General features: G+C 43.9%; 1 protein-coding gene across 1 annotated transcript in view; it reads left to right on the plus strand.

Annotated features, from left to right (window-relative positions):
* HECA (hdc homolog, cell cycle regulator) overlaps positions 1 to 17,891 on the plus strand; it is a 262,046-nt gene that overhangs the window by 128,952 nt on the left and 115,203 nt on the right. The gene's annotated exons all lie outside the window — the stretch shown is intronic.

Raw genomic sequence — 17,891 nt, forward strand, 5'->3', positions numbered from 1 at the left:
AGGGGTCAGGGTACCGCAGGAGGGGACTTGAGGAAAAACTATGCTTGAGGTGGCGGAAAGCCTGGTCGGCTTCTGGGGTCCACCGAAAGGGCTCCTTAGGTCGGAGGAGTCTGGTCAAGGGCTTGGTCAGGTCGGCGTAGCCTGCGATGAATTGCCTGTAATAATTGGCGAAGCCCAGGAGGCGCTGGACGTCCTTCCGATTTTGCGGGGCCTGCCACTGAAGGATGGCGTCAACTTTCCGTGGATCCATCTGGGTTCCTTGGGGGGAAATGGTGTGCCCCAGGAACTCGACGGACTGGAGGTGGAAGGCGCATTTCTCCAGCTTGGCATACAGGCGATGGGCTCGGAGTCGCTGTAGCACCTGGCGGACGTGTTGGACGTGCTCCTGCTCGGAAGTGGAGTAGACTAAAATGTCATCCAGGTAAATGATCAGGAACCGGTCTAGTAGGTCGCGGAACACGTCATTCATGAATCGTTGGAACACGGCAGGGGCATTGGTGAGCCCAAAGGGCATAACCAGGTGTTCGTACTGGCCATACCTGGTGCCAAAGGCGGTCTTCCACTCATCCCCGGCTTTGATACGAACCAAGTTGTAGGCCCCTCGAAGGTCGAGCTTGGTGTAGATCGTGGCCCCTTTGACGCGGTCGAGGAGCTCTGGGATCAGTGGAAGCGGGTAGCGGTTCCGAATGGTAATCTTGTTGAGGGCTCTGTAGTCGTTGCAGAGCCGCAAGTCCCCGGTCTTCTTTTTGACGAATAGGACAGGTGAGGACAAGGGCGAGGTGGAGGGTCGAATGAACCCTCGGGCCAAGTTCTTTTCCAAGTACTCCCGGAGGGCAGCCAGTTCCGGGTCCGCCATAGGGTAAAGGCGGCCTGCTGGTAGCGGGGCGCCGGGTATCAGGTCGATGGCGCAATCGTAGGGCCGATGTGGGGGAAGCTGGTCTGCTTCCTTCTCGTTGAAGACGTCCGCGAACTCCTGATAGGGAGCTGGTAGTGCGGTGGCGGCCCCCAGGAGGCTGGTGGTGAGTGGGGAGCCAGGTTGATTGGCAGACGGCACAGGAGCCGAGGCGGGTGGTAGCGTGGAGCAGGGCGCGAGGGCACCCGAAAAGCTCAGTTCGTGTTGCACCCAGTCCACACGGGGGTTGTGGGCCTGCAGCCAGGACAGGCCTAGGATGACAGGGAAGCGGGGCATGCGGGCCAAGTCAAAGGTCTGTTTCCCTTGGTGCTGCTGGACCCATAAAACGAGTGGTAGAGTCTCGTGGCAGACGGGTCCAGAGCACAGCAGACGGCCATCCACTGCCTCGACCAGTGTAGGAGTCTTCTTTTCCCGGACAGGGACGCCATGCTCCTTGGCAAAGTGGTTGTCCATGTAGCAGCAGGCAGCCCCTGAGTCCAACATGGCATGGACGAAGATCCACCGGTCGTCAGGGAGTTGCAGACGAATCGGGACCAGGAACGGGGTGGGTGGTGGGTGGACGGAGCTGGAGGACCTCAAGAAGTGCCCCAGGTCAGGCGATCCAACTAGACCTGGGGCTGGCCTTTTACCGAGGCAGCGGAGCTTGTGGGGCGCTTCGGTTTGGCCGGACAGGAGCTTGCAAAATGCCCGTCTCCACCACAATACAGGCACAGGTTGTGGGTGCGCCGTCGGCTCTTTTCCTCGGGTGTCAGGCGAGGGCGGGCGACGCCCAGCTGCATGGGTTCTACAGCCAGCGGTAGAGCTGGGGTGCCTGAAACGGGAGCCGCCGTGGGAACTCTGGTTGGAGTAGCGCCCCTCTTCTGCCTCTGGCGTCGACCTTGCAGCCGCCCATCGATGCGTAGGCACAACAGGATCAGGTCTTGGAGGGCAGCTGGGCGGTCACTGCGTGCTAGTTCATCCAGGACAGCATCAGAGAGACCCTCAGTATATTGGTCCACCCAGGCAGCTTCATTCCAGGCCAGGTCTTGAGCCAACAACTGGAACTCTGTGGTATAATGAGACACAGAGTTTTGGCCTTGGTGCAAAGCCCGTATCTTGCGATTAGCCGTCTCAGCACGCACAGGGTTGGCATAGGCAGCCGTGAAGTGTGCCTTGAACCGGTTATAGTCTGCTAGCAGCGGTGAGGGCTCGAGTAGCAGAGGAGTGGCCCATTTGGCCGCTGGCCCTTTAAGCAGGCTCAAGATAAAGCAGACTTTGGTCTTGTCTGTAGGGAAGTCGCCCTGCCTTATCTCCATGTACAGTTCACACTGGGCGAGGAAGGCAGGGAACTCCTCCAGGCTTCCAGCAAATTTCTCAGGGACGCTCACCGGGCAGCGAGAGCGGGGAGCGGCGGCAGCAGCCAAGGCCATGGCATTGGACGCAGTCTGTTGCTGGAGAGTAATTACAGCCTGTGTCAGCTGCTGCACCTGGTCTAGGAGCCCCGGCAGGGGGTCCGCGCCTCCTGCCGCTGGGTCAGTCATGGGTGTGCCTGGTGAGTTTTGGGTGCTGGCAAGCTGTCACGACCCAGACCTGCAGGCAGCGACGGGCAGCTTCTGTTGCCCTGGCAATCGGCCAGGACGCGGGCTGCCGTCTGTAGTGCTTGCAAAGGGAGCTCAAGCGTTATCTTAACAGTCCTAATTGGTCTTCACCATAAATCAGTCCAGCCGAAGGGAGTAGCAAAGCACGGTGTCAGGAATGCAAAGGGTCAATAACCGGGGAAAGCAAGCCGAATATATCCAAAGTACTTAGCCAAGTCGCAGAGTCAAAGCAGGGTCCAGTGTCCAGTCCAAAAGTCAAGCCGGGTCGGGAACAGACAGGTTTGCTCAGCAGGCAAGAGGGTGCAGGGCGCGGTCACGTCCGAGGGTGATCATTTGTTGCCAGCACAGTTTGTACTGAGGCCAGGATTCCAGATATACTGTGCTGGCTAATTAGCTTGTTAGTATTCTGGGCTCAGATCCCTCCTAGCACGCCTGCGTGCCTCTCTACGCCTGTTCCTGAACTCCAGCCGTCTCCTCTCGCGTAGCCGGTCTCCAGGTGGTGGTGATTCAGGAGGGGATGAGCTAGTGCTTGGTGTAGCCTGATCGGTTCCAGGTGGCCCCTGCTGCTGGCTTGCTCCTTCGGGACTTACGTCCGATGTTGGTAAAGGCATCTGCACAGCAGGGGCTGGGTCTGAAGCAGGCACCTGCTCCGAGTCAGCAGGGGCAGGCATGACACCCCGGCTATTTGGCACGTGACTGGAGGGGGGGGGGTTTGCCTACCCTGCATAGCATGTCAGTGGATTGAGAAACTGGCTTTGGGTTGGTGCCTTGGTAGAGTTTGGTCACTTTTTAGGGCAGGTTTTATGGGGTTTATGGCACCATGCGGCCTGGGGAGGACCGGTTAGCCTCCCCCTTTTGGGGAGTTAGGGGTCTGGCAGGATCAACCTTTGGTGTGGCCTGAGGTATGTAAATGCAGACTGTCCTGGAGACTCGATTGGATGGGTGCCTTTCGCTGAGACTCGTATCTGGTGTTTGGGCCCTCCGGTGCGAGCCTCCCTGCTGGGCCTGCCTAACGGGAGCTGTGGCTCACAGCTCCGGCTGGGGGGCCAGGTCTCTAGCCCGCTGAAAAAGGCAGGGGAGCGGTCTGAGGAGACCCCTGGCCCTGACCTGGCCGCAGTTCGGTTGCCCTTGCCGTTGCTGGTTATTTTAATAAAAGTGGCCCATAGTTTCACCAATCTAATTGTGTCCGTCTCTTTATTCCAACTTGGGGGGCAATTGTATTTTTCTTTGTTTCTGTCTTTTCCATTTTGTATCTACCCTTCTTCCTCTATACTGTATCTATGCTCACACTTCTTTTCTTTGTAGTTAAAATCAATAAAATTTTTTAAAAATCTAGACTTCTGGGAGAGTGAAGAACAGCGTACCTTTTGGTGAAGACACATTCCATTTTCAGAGTAGTGAGGCTGGACTAGAAATACCTGTGATGCATTCATTCCAAGCATAACTTTTTTTTTTTAGCTCTGGGAAAAGAAAATGAAATGTACCACATGACTGAAGCAGAAATTGTATGTGCATGGCATTGATTTGCTGGCCTTTCATAATCATACAAGAATGTTCACCCATTCTATAGCAGCTTTAGACAAGAGTTTTCTTTTTTTTTTGTTAATTAGATCACAAACGGATAGATGAAAAATAAATAAATAAAAGGTGGACAACTCTCCTTATAGAGGGAAAGGCAAGACTGATGCTTAGACCAGTGGCATTGGGATACATAGCAGCAGACGCATAGAACTGGATTCCCCATATAATCTCTTTATCTGCAGGCGGGGTTTCTTTTTTGAAGTTTGCTATTCCAAGCCTAAGGAATGTTCTATTAGGATCCCTTTAGACTGCTTATTTTACATGTTTTTATGCATTGACTTTTTAATTTGCTCAACTTGTTTTTATTTCGCTGTTATTTCTTTGTTTGGCTGTTTTGTTGACTTTTAAAGTGTTTGTGATTTGTTTTTATCAACTCATTTTATTATTTTGTTGGGTCATGTTTCATTGTGATTAGGCAGCATACAGATTTTCCAAATAAATATTAAATTTGGACTGGATTCCACTTCAAGTTATGGACCTGGTGTAAGAATGGAGACCCTGATGCTGAGGGGTTTTCAGTTTCCTGTAATATGGCAATCAATGAGGTAGAGAGTAGAGTGCTTGTGTCCTTATTTATGCAAACAAGCTTTTTATTTGCATTATCTGTTAGCACTATGCCAGAGTGATCTTGGGCTCTTTTCACTGGTTGCTGACTTCCATTTGTCTACCCTGAAAACAGCTGGGAACTGGTGTAGGTGTGTATTGGCTTGGAAACAGCCAATGTTTTAACTTACTGTATTACAAAACTGTGGATGGAAATTCTGTAAATTGTACATCATTTACCTGTGGAAGAAGATCATATCCAATTGCTTGACCTAAACAGGTTAATTGAACCAGGGTGCGTATGTGGGGGGAGGTACTTGAACATGCTCCTGCAGTTGTTGACAGTCTAAAAGCAGGCCCTTCAGAATACATCAAATAAATCTGGTTAGGACAAGGAGGCACAAAGAAATACTATCAGTTCTGCCCAAAGGCAAGAGTCTGTTTGCTGTATTTATATACCAAGATCCACACCTTCTGGATTCATTAGGCATCCAGTGTTTCTGTGTAGGGAAAGGATATCCTGTTCTACCCTCTGGCCTGTCATCCATTCAGCAGAGTGGAGAAAAATCCACCTTATATTAGCTATCACAGTTCTCTGGATAAGAGGGATTGTTCTTGTTTGCATTTTTAGACCACTGTATTTGTTCATTTGTAATGAAGGTGCTGGCTCAAGGTTTATTCAGCCTTCCATCCTTCCGAGGTTGGTAAAATGAGTACCCAAGCTTGCTGGGGGGAAAGTGTAGATGACTGGGGAAGGCAATGGCAAACCACCCCATAAAAAAGTCTGCTGTGAAAACGTCATGATGTGACATCACCTCAGAATCGGAAACGACTGGTGCTTGCACAGGGGACTATCTTTTTTTTTTTTTTAATGAAGGTGCAAAGTGCAAAATAATTTTTTTAAAAAAATCAAAAACACTTAAATTCCGTCTGTGTTTGCCAAGTAGGGTTGCTATACTCCAGGTGGTAAACTTTATGACTCCTAAAGTTACTAAACATTGTAGCTTGTATATCACAGTGTTTGTTCTTTGTATTGCCTTCAATACTCCAGGTGGTGGCTGGAGAACTCCTGGGATTACAACTGATTTCCAGGTGGCAGAGATCAGTTCACCTGGTGAAAATGGCTGCTGTGGAAGGTGGATTCTATGGCATTATACCCCACTGAAGTCCCTTCCATAACCCCACCCTCTCCAGGCTCCACCCTAGGTATCTTCCAATTTGGCAGTTTGGTCACAGAGATAGCACAAAGAAGCCAATCCATCTATAAACATATTTTCCTGTATTTAGGAAAGATACATTCAATGGTAGAAATGGGAGCAGGGAAGAAGCAGAGGATCAGATTCAGATAACATTCACATATTCCATGTTAACTTCAGTTCTTACTCTGGCAGTGGTTTGTGAAAGAACTGCCTTCATCATGCAAATCACATGGTTAGATCACATGTTGGGGTTGCCAGCTGGCCTGGAAAAATATCATGTTCTTTTAATAAAGGTAGAAAAGAGTAAGTGTCCAATAGCACCTTAATAAGGACTAACAAAATTTGTGGAAGGTATGAGCTTTCATGAGTGAGCAGTGTCTTGTGAAAACTCATACCCTACCACAAATAATGTTATTCCTTAGGGTGTTACTGGACTCTTTGTCTGTAGCAGTAGAAAAGACTAACGCGACTACCCATCTTGATCTATCTTTCAATAGAGGTTTAATATGTGGAATGATCTAGTGAAGCTTTTCATGGCCCAAAGGTAAATAGCATTGCCTGGTGAATAACATATTATTGAGTCTTTATGTTAGCAACAGGACCTTTCTCTAGGAAGCTGGCAACCCAGTGGTCTTCATCTTGGGTATTTCATTTTGTAGCATTTTTGCTGAAAACCAAGATTATTGACATCACAGAACTGACATAATAAAATAAAATAAATATATCAGCACAAATGTTCTAGAGGTTTTAGGAGATTAACAGATGTATACTTCAAAGCTTTACACCTAGGCTATAAGTAAGAGAGATGGAAATTACCCAGAAGTGGGAATGTTCATGTCTGGAAGCCTCTGAAGAACAGTGGGTGGTGTCTTCTCAACTGAATGCTTTCCTATCAGGAGGGGCTTTGAAATTTAGATTGAGAAATTCACAGGGGAACCTAATTTACACATGAAGTTTCAGTGAGGGTTTTAGCAATCACCTCAGATTTGAATGCCTGGGAGCCTATGATTCCTTTATTTGTACAACTATACCACCTGTTCTTATTGTATTTATTTATTTTATTTATTTTTATTGTACACATACACTCTCTCTTTGCTCTGCCTCTGTTTTTCTTCTACCACTGAGGCAGTCTACCACCTAATCTGTCCCTTCTGCCAGCCATCCTCTTTGCTTCCTGCACGTGGGTCCCTAATTTCTGGGACCTACCGGTATTCTCTCTGAGATTTCCACTGAGTTTATACAGTAAGAATATTTTTATAACAATGTGTAACATGTCAAGTATGCTGGGTGGATTGACTGCAGAAAGATGATTCTCATACAGAACGTAGAATGTGTCCATCATAGAACTCAAAGTAGTGTACAGAAGGTTTCCATTCAGGCGCTTACCAGAACCAGAGCCACTCCGTTTCAGCAAGATTGGTGTAGCATATGCCCTGTAGTTACAGTCTGGCCTCATGTAATTGCTGTGCAATCTGTACCCTGGTAGCTGAATGTTGTGGATGCCAACATGATAATTCAGTAGGGTTGCCAAGTCCAATTCAAGAAATATCTGGGGACTTTGGGGGTGGAATCAGGAGACTTTGGGGGTGGAGCCAGGAGACATTAGGGGTGGAGCCAAGATCAAGGCTGTGACAAGCATAATTGAACTCCAAAGGGAGTTCTGGACGTCACATTTCAAGGGACGGCACACCTTTTCAATGCCTTCCTTCCATAGGAAATAATGAAGGATACGGGCACCTTCTTTTGGGGCTCATATAATTGGACCACGTGGTCCAATCTTTTTGAAACTTGGGAGGTATTTTGGGGAGAGGCACTAGATGCTATACTGAAACTTTGGCACCTCTACCTCAAAAAACAGCCTTCCCAGAGCCCCAGATACCCGCGGATCAATTCTCCATTATTTTCTATGGGAATAAATCTCCATAGGGAATAATAGAGTTCCCAGCAGACATTTCCCTCCCCTCCCCCTGCTTTCTGATGACCCTGAAGCAGCGGGAGGGCCTCCAAACCGGGGGATCCCCTGCCCCCACCTGGGGATTGGCAACCCTATAATTCAGACATTGTAAATCTAGTGTGTGGTACTACTGGTTCAGACTTCAAGTGTGACTTCACACCTGCATTTTGAAAATCTTTTACTTTCACTTAGGAGTTTTTGATTAATGCATTTATTATCACCATTCAAAAGTTATTGTTTTCTTCATACAAGTGTCACTGTGCCTTTCCAGTTGGAGTGGGAGACGGTATTTCCTTAATTGACTTCCTCATATTCTGATGATGCGTACTGCCTTGTAATTTATCTTAAATGCAATCCTATCTCTGCCTTCCTTGCCTGCCTAGCAAAGCTTTGTGAGGGAAAAACTCTCTTGACAATATTCTTGTAAATTTCAGCCAGTTTATTTTAAAAAAATTACATTCTTACTATCCTGTCCTGGGCTGGCATAGGAACATGGCTTTTGAAACAATAATAATTTCGTAGATTTGAGGCACGGAGGAAGGCTGGAGGGAAAAGGAGAAAGAACAATGAGCCCAGCTACATGAAAATAGTCATGGGAGAAAACTGGGTATTTGTCTTCTTATAATATAACTCATCACAGAAACTGTGGGGAAGAGGGGAGGGGGCAGAAAAGCCAGTACTAGTGGAATGTGTCAGGTTTCTTCTGTACCCATTTATCCTTCACCTCAAAACCTTTCCCAGTATATGAGTGGAAACCAGAATGGTTGCAGTGGTGTTCAAAGACAGAGAGGCATAAAACATAGCAGTGCAATTTTCTAATTTAAAAAAACTGGCATGTTAATATTAACCAAAGAAACCTTCCACACAAGGAAGAGAGGTTAATTTTTAAAAAGACACTACAAAGTCAGAAGAAAAATGAAAGACAGAGGCCTAAATGTGTTTCAAATAAAATATTTCTGCTTGCAAGTGACAAAAAATTACAAAAGTTTGAAATGTAAATCCACCTTCCTTTATGGCCATCAATCACCATAGAAACCTTACACAAGTTCTTTTAAAACTGCCGTTTTGTCTTCTTCACATACATAACAATTAAGAAGCACATGAAAAGCCAAATATAGAAGAATATTTTTAGAAATCAATCTATAACCAAATGTCAGAGTGCTAGCTACATCTAGTGGCAGCGGGTGGGATACTTTAAACACCCTGTAGGCATAGGTATGACTTCAGTCATAATAAACTATTTCTATTTTGTTTGAAATACACAAACTCAGAACTGTGTCCAGTCATACTTAGGATTTACAGTACAATCATAAACAGAGTTACATTTGTCAAAATCTATTGCTTAATGGGCTTAGAACTGCTCCAAATTGCACTGCCAGTGGGCCAATAGTTCAAATGTTTCCTTAACAAATCTGTATGATTATTTAGATATTTTTAGATCTGTAGAGTTCAACTGACAAAAAAAGTTGAAAACAGGTTTTGTACTAGAAAAGCAACTAATATGTTAAGTTACTGCAACCCTGTTTGCAGTTTTAAAAAATCAGTTGATTACTGGATTAAATGGGGTATCCCAGGTAATATTTTTAACCAGGGTTTTTTGCATAGAAAAAGCCCAGCAGGAATTCACTTGCATATTAGGCCACACCCCCTGATATCACCATTGTTCCACACAGGACTTTTTTGTGGAAAAAGCTCAGCAGGAACTCATTTGCATATTAGGCCACACACCTCAGATGTCAAGCCAGCCGGAACTACATTCCTGTACATTCCTGCTCAAAAAAGCCCTGTTATTAATGAAATGCTATAATTTAGAACACTGTTGATTGAGGGTAGGGTTGCCAGGTCCAACTCAGGAAATATCTTGGGACTTTGGGGGTGGAGCCAGGAGACTTTTTCATTGCCTAAATAAATAAATTAAAATACAGCAGTGTAGTTCTCCCTGAATAGTCTTCATTTCTTCATCCTCTTTTTTTTTTGTCTACGTTGGCAGTTGCACTTCCACTAAATGAAAGTTAAATTTCTCATACCCCCACAGGTCCCTTTGTCAGGCTTTGGAAGCTTTTCCAAGCATAGTTTTTTTAAAGGACATGCATGCACACTCAACAAAGCAGCCAAAACAGAGTTTGCAAGCCCACACTTTTGTGATCTCATTGGGCCAATTTACTCGTGGGAGTTGTTGAATGATCTGCTGTATTTCAACCAGCTTCTTCAGACAGGAACAGGAAAGGAGAACAGCCTAGGGGGGTGCTTCTTTTCCCCAATCACATAATCAGGTTTTAGCTAACTCTTTCCTATCCTTTTTACTATAGAAACAACTTCTGAAGCACAAATGCAAAACAGAGGAACTCTGCTCTCTGCCTTTCTCACAGTTTCACATACATGTGGCTCTTCCTGCTCCCCTCCACTCCCTGCTTTCCAGCTGCTGGGATTTAAAGGTACACACAGCTTCCAAAACACAAACAGCTGCAAGTGCCTTCTAAGCCTGCTGAGGTTTAAAGGAGCATGATGGCTGTTGGGGTGGGACTCCCGCCTTGCCTGAAAACCTGGGGGATCTCTCACTGGGACTTGGGGACTGGCAAGCCTAATTGAGGGCAACAACACATCATACACTTTAGATGATACACTTTAACCAATAAGATCCTTCCCTCTTAGGAACCTTCCAGAAAAGGCTCACACCTGCTCCTTCTTGCCCCCCTTCCAATCCTTTCACCATAGCTGGTCCTGTTTTTAAACATGACTCCTAATTAACATGTTCTTCTGCCCAACCTTGGGTAAGATAAACCAAGGTACACCTGGTTAGACCTTTGAATATTCAAATTTACCCCTAAGTGGAATGAGGGAGCAGTTGCATCACAATTGGAGCTCTGGAAGGACATGGCCCCAAGGCAGAACCATAGCCAGCAGGAAGGCACTGAAGGCAGCTCCCCCTTTTGAATTTGCACCTACCCCACCCCTATTTCCCCCCAATAGCCAGAAACAAAAGTAGGAGAACAGATCTTCTTCTTGCTGGATCTCCTTTAAGCTTCCTTGCCTTTATAAATCCCTAAAGCAAAAGAAGCCTGAAGCTGCTTTAGAGAGTGGTGTTGAAACAAACAAATGCAAATGCATATCCCCTGCGAACCTAGGGAGGCATCCATTGTCCCCGGCCACTGCCACATGACATCAGCGGCACACCTGCTGCTGCTTCTCCCTCTGCTGGTGGTGAAGGGCCTTCCTTCCATCCTCTGAAAAGAGTTCCCTCCCCGTACTTGGAGTCTAGGCCTATGTGGGGTCTCTGCCTTCATTTGGCCATGCTTTGACATCCCTCAAATAGCAGCTCAAGGTGAGTGATTCTTGTGAGGTGGCTGGTGCTGTGCACTGCCTGCAACTTTGCTTTCCTTCAACATTTGTTAATTCTAGAAGGGGATTTTGAGGGGTTGGGAGGGATTTCTGTTCTTTTCTCCTCCCATGATTCCTTGTATGACCCTGATAAATATCTCCTAGATGTACAGTATATAACAGAATATATAGCATCATATAAAAGAATAAGTAGAAAAGAATGACAAGTTGTCTGTATTCAGCTTCAAATATGAGGAAAATACAAAGGTGCTGCCAGTACATGAAGGAAAGGGATTAACTTCTAACAATCAATTTTTGGTATTTTTCCTTCATGCATCTCTTTCAGATGTCGCCTATTGTAAATAATGTCTTATATGAATGTTTTGTCTTTACTCTAAAGCTCTGTTTTACTTATAATTGAAGAGTCTTTGTAACAAATTGAACACAAAAAAATAAGTAAATTAGAAAAGGGATTTATAAAACACTAACAGTTCTTATTTATAAATTTACTTTCAGCCTTCCCCCTCTTCTTTCCATTCTCAAAACAGTTCCCTGTGATTCCCCCAGCAGGTAATGCATGGGCAAAATGCCACAGGGCACAGGAGCTGCAGTAAGGGGGAAGTACTGAACAAAATATCACAATCTCCCTTTTTTTGGTCAGTGTCTCTGTCTGCAAAAGTGGCAGAATGGTGTAAAGTTTAGAGAGCTGGACTATATCCTAATCCCTACTCTGTCATGGGAAGCTTAGTGGCTGACTTGGGCCAGTCATATATGTGGCCTAAATCTGCCTCAGAGGATTGTTGTGGAGGAGAGGAGAATGATGTAAGCCACTTTGGGTTCCCATTGCGGTATAAGTTAATACATCGATCCAGAATGTTCCCCTAAATCCACCATGACTTTTGGTAGGGGGGCATCACAGGGTCTGGTGGAGGAAGGCCAAAAAGATCAGCATCAAATCTGTCTGTTTGGGAAAGGCCTGAAACAGGATGGCGTGAATTGCCTAATCCCTCTTCCCTTTTCCTCTCTTTGCTTCACCCTAACACCATTCCTGCAGCTCCTCTGACAAATAAATTGGAACACCCTTCTTCCAGATAACAATCCCAAGTTTTCTATTCTAATAGAAAAAAACAAAAAAAGCCTTCCTTCACCATTCAAAAGTAACTTCTGATTTTGACCTGAACAGTTCAGCACCAACACACGGGTCTCTATCCTGTACATGGTTTTTAAATTTTTTTATACCTTTATTTTCTCCTAATTGAGGACTAAAAGTGGCTTATCCATTTTCCTGTCCTCCATTTTATCCTCAAAACAAGTCAGTGAAGTAGATTAGGTTCAGTAAGAATGACTGTTGAAAGGTCATCTAGCAAGCTTCCATGGCAGAGTGGGGACTTAAAACTGTTGTTTCCCAGATCCTGGTCTGATACACTAACCACCACTCCCCACTGAGTCTATAAATGCCCTAGACCAATACAACAGAAATATAATACAATAAGTACTCATTTCTTATGTTGACAACTTAACCATTTATCCCTGTTCTCAGCATTAGCAAGAGAAGAACATCTGTGGTAAACATTTAATGTAGGAATTGTATAGAACTCAAGCAGCTTCCAATACACCTGAATAAAGTTTCCAGAGGACAGTAAATGCACACATGAAAGGTCCCCTCCAGCCTTTACAGATCTCTGCTGTTGGTCTAGTCTTCCCAATTGCATAAAGTCTGACTCTTGTGGTATTGACCATAAGCAATATGTCCATTACCTGAATAAAAATGAAACTTCCAGAAAGTTCTCCACCAGGCTCTATCTAGTTGAGGCTGGTCTATTTGGGATGCTGAAAATGTAAAAAGACCCTGCCCTTCATGTGCTGCGAGGAATAAGGGATGGTGGGAGCAGAGTTAATGTTACGGCAGAGAGGTATCTTAGATTAGGTTTCTCTTCTCTGGTGCCTTATTTATATATTCAGAAGTAAGCAGGCTTTTCAAGTAATAAATATACTAGATGCAGTTTCACAAAATTTTAATTTAATCACATGAAAATACTTTCTTTCAATTGCTCAGAATACTGTTTCAAATGCCTCTTTCAGCTTAATAATACTGAACACCTTTGGCATTATGTAAGGGTTTATTGAAATACAGGAAACAGAATTATATCCTAAAGCAAAAGCAATCCCAATTTAGAAACCTGATCTGGGTAGCAGACTAAATTCAGCTTTGGCCAGGGACTTGCATTTGGACATCACTGGCTAACTGAAGCTTGATTCAAAGCTCAATTGATCTTCATGGGGGAATAGAAAGGTATGGTGGTGGAAAGTGCCATCAAGTTCCAGCCAGTATGGCAGCTCCTGATGGGATTTTCAAGGCAAGAGACATTCTGAAGTGGTTTGCCATTGCCTTACACTACATGGCAACACCAGACTTCCTCAAAGGTTGCTATTCCCCAGTCCCAGCAGGGGAACCCCTGGTTTTGGGAGCTTCTCCTGCTGCCAGCTATGTGGAAGTGATATCATCATGTTGGGGACATTGCACAATGATTATGTGGTTTTTGGGCAAAATGCTATGGTTTTATGCCAATTTTACCATAAAATTTTGCCCCAAAACACAACATCTCTGACACGATGACATCACTTCCGCATGATACCATTACAGTGGGCTCATTGTGCAGAGCCCCACTGCACTCTTAGAAGGCTCCCACCCACCCCCAACAGCACAATGTTGGCACCTTGCAACTTTCCTTGGTGGTCTCCCATCCAAGTACTAACCAGGTTCAAACCCTGCTTAGCTTCTAAGATCTGACAAGACTGGGTTAGCCTGGGCTATCCAGGTCGGGGCATGAAAAGGGGACAGGAGCTTAAATCAGAGAAACTGTGTTGTGCCAGCCATTGACAACTCTTGATTGTTGTGATATCTCAATGCAACCTATACAGTAGTAATACTAGGAGTCAAGTTGCACCTTTAAGACCAACCAACATTTATTTAGAACGTAAGCTTTCATGTGCTCTTAAGCACACTTCATCAGACGAGGAATCCAGCACAGTGAGCAAAGCCATACATAGCTGAGCAGAGCCATACATAGCTGGTAGGCAGTGGCCCAGAATGCAACATGGTACAGATTTAAGAACTAGTTTACTGTATATAGCTATTGATCATCACAAATTTGGTAAAACCACAAAAATACAAATAGATAAAACCATAACATATGAAGTGTTAATAAAAAATAGTGGCTAAATCAGGTTAAAACCTATCAAGGTACAGTATCTAAAAAGCTGCCCCCTTCAGTACTACTTTTGACCTTATCTTCTTTATTGCAAAGGCAAACAAGGAAACTCTTTAAGATACATATGCATCTTACAAATGCAACCTATGTAACATCCAAATGTAAACACGAAAAAGCAGAGAGGGCATTCACAAGATCAGTAATGGGTGACAACTCAGTCTCCTAGTTCTGCTTAAACCTTGGTCATTCAAGCCTTGGGAAATGCAGTCACAATTCCTGATGAATTTAGTTCTTTCATTCTGGACACTCCCCTCTCCCTGTTTGTTGTGGGGGGAGGAGGAAGAATGATGACTTCAATGTGAGCACAAATTTTCCTGAAGGCTGAAATGTTGTTAGAAACCTGTGGGAAAATAATTAAGTCTTCCAGGACACTGTTGGTGGTCTAAAAGTCCCCATTCTTCAAGAACAGAACTTCAAAGATTGGCTGTAGTGCTGAATTAGAAGTTAGAAAGACTTTGATTGCATTTCCTAAGTAAAGATATGGTGTCAATCTGTTTAGGAAAACAAGAGAGATTGCTTCATCACCAATCACTGGTATCATGAATGGCCCCTGTATTTTTCTTGGATTGCATTTGCATAATAATGTCAAACTTGGACTTCATTTCATGAGCTTTTGCTCCACATAAATTATTTCAGAGAAAATGTGCTTATGATGACACTGTACATGTAATCTTGTACATTTTTTTAAAAAAATGAGTACTCTAAATAATGAAGTCAATTAAATATAATATTGGCCTCACAGTATAGACCTTCTATCTCAGAGCACTGTTCCTTCTTTATAGAATTCTTGTAGCCCAGTTAGCTATTTGCCTAATGGCTGCATGGCTCATTTAACAGAAAAAGGCCATTGCATATATGTGAAAGGTGGGGGGAAGGGAGCCTTTTAAGCCATTCTCTTTTGATCTGCAATTCCACAAGGTGGCACCAACACTTAATACATTCAAGAAAGAAGGGTGTTTACATTTCAAAGCTGGCCACCCGTAACAGATTAGTAGATTAATATTTTGCTCTAAAGGATCTGGCCTTTACTGTTGACATCAATTTATGTGCAGCACAGGCTTTTGCAGTTGTAAAAGTCATCCAGACTATAAACCATACAATAGATGTCAACTGATTTCTTAGTGTGTCTCCCTGGAGCACCTCATAAACAGCTGTGGGGAGCTCACTGTTCTTGCGAGATCCATCACGGCAGTGTGATGTCTTTCTCAGCGCCAGCACAAAGTAGGTCCGTCACCGGTATTTTTCCGCCAACCACAGAGAGTGACGTGGTTTTATTAATCAGCATCTATTTTCCCTAACAAGTGTCTTTTGTGCTGCTTCTGCACACAGAGGCTTATCGCTGATCTCCATTGCAAATAAAACACTGTGTCTATTTATGGACAAGGCTTAAAGAACAGTAGAGCTCATGTACCATATTAGAACTTTTTGAAAAAGTGCCAAAGTACAGAGGTCAAGTTTCCTGTGCTATAAGCAACTTAAACAGGAATGCAGCACACACATACACCCCCTTCCCTCCAACAGCTTCATTTGCAAAAAATATCTGGCATTGGCTACGTAAACTAGGTCACTGCACACATTATGGTTAAACACTTTGGTCTAATGCAAATAAGCAATTTAATAGTTTTAGGAAAACTTAAGGCAGATGGTATCAGCTGGAAAACTTGCAGTTGAGAATTCAAGCACTGATTATGCTTCTCTAGCATCAGTTTTGAATCAATGATGGAACCATGTTAATGGTTTGGAAATGTTGCCTTGCAGTTGTATATAATCACCCTCATTGTCATATTGCAGAAAATTTATTATAAAATATGATTCCTGGAGTATTCTGTTTTGCAGTGCTTTTCAAACTTTCCTGCATTGTTTTTATACATTAATGTCATCTAAGTGTACACCTGGAAATGTAGCATGCGAATGAGACAAACGTTATAAAGCTACTCAGAGTGTCATTACTGTACATTTGACAAGAATTGCAATCTGATACTAACCTGAGTTGCTGCCACTTTGGCCCTGACCTTACTGTTTCCCTACCTTAAGGTGAACTGCACTGTTGATGGTTCAATCTCACCTGGTATTAGCCAGAAGAGTTATGCAACTAGTTGCATGGTCAAGAAAAGTTATTTATAGAAGGGCTATTATGGGAGAGTTTATTTGTGAAGGAATTATAGATGTTGTGAGTATGATGAATCCAAGCTTTAAACTTTATAGAATAAAAGCCAATCTCCACCAAAGCAAAAGACTATCTCATCCATTTTATGCAGAATATTTGAATTCAAACAGTGCACAGACTGCTCAGAATGCACTTTTAAATAACCATAAACCAAGAAGGTTAATAAACCTGATTGTTATACTGCTGTAGTCCTGTCTCCATGCTTTGGGTACAGATTTCCCTGGCTCCAAATATCAAAATCTCACTTCCATCAAGTCCAATTTAAAGTTGCAGATTACTGAAACGGCTATAAAATAAGTGGATACATGGTTACAATAACTGGTTTTCACACAAATACAGAGAATGTGGTAATAAATTATAATGGTGTGATTTTAGCTTATGCCATTATTTTTGAAACCAGATGTGTGTGTCTCAAAATATTACTTAATATATTTTGTTCTCTATTACATTTTCATCCGTATTTTTAAAGGGAGATTGAACTTCTGCATTTGCAATGATAATCAGAAGGCTGAAATCAAAACAATGTCAAGTTCAGTTCCCTGCCTCAAAGCAGAACTCCCCACCCACCCACCTTTTATGTCCTATATGCTACCTATGAGAAGATACCAGTGACAAAAAGCAGGTGTCTTACACAGAAGCACACATGAAGCTGCCTTATACTGAATCAGACCATCAGTCTATCAAAGTCAATATTGTCTACTCAGACTCGCCTTGGCTCTCCAGGGTCTCAGGCAGAGGTTTTTCTTTTCACCTACTGCCAAATCTTAACTGGAAATGCCGTGGTTTGAACTGGGACCTTCTATGTACCAAACAGATGCTCTACCACTGAACCATGACCCAAGAGTTAGCACCTTGAGAACAAAGGAGTCCAGGTTACTCAGGGAAGCACAGCTACATGTTAAAAACGCACACATGGTCTATTCCACAAGGTTAGGGGCTACCATATGTTACAGTGAGGCTAATTTAACAAGAAAACTGATACAAAAACATTTCAATTTTTGTCTCAAATATTATCCTGCATATTAGTTATATTTAATTCTTTGGGCTTCTATATACTCATGTTTCTCAAACTAAATTTCTGGAGCTTTATTAAATACAGACATTTTTGCTGTAGAAAGGAGCAAGAGTCCAGCAGCACCTTAGACTAACAAAATCTGTGGCAGGGATGAACTTTCTTGAGTCACTGGCTCACTTCTTCAGATCTGAAGAAGCAGTAACTCATAAGCTCATACCCTGCAAGATTTTAAGTCTTTTAAGGTGCTACTGCACTCTTGCTCTTTTCTACTGCTGCAGACAGATGAACACAGCTACCCCTCTACATCTTTGCTGTTACTAAAGCAAGAGGACAGCATAAACTTTTATAATAA

The sequence above is a fragment of the Heteronotia binoei genome, chromosome 1, assembly GCF_032191835.1.
Source record: "Heteronotia binoei isolate CCM8104 ecotype False Entrance Well chromosome 1, APGP_CSIRO_Hbin_v1, whole genome shotgun sequence".
Taxonomy (NCBI): Eukaryota; Metazoa; Chordata; class Lepidosauria; order Squamata; family Gekkonidae; genus Heteronotia; species Heteronotia binoei.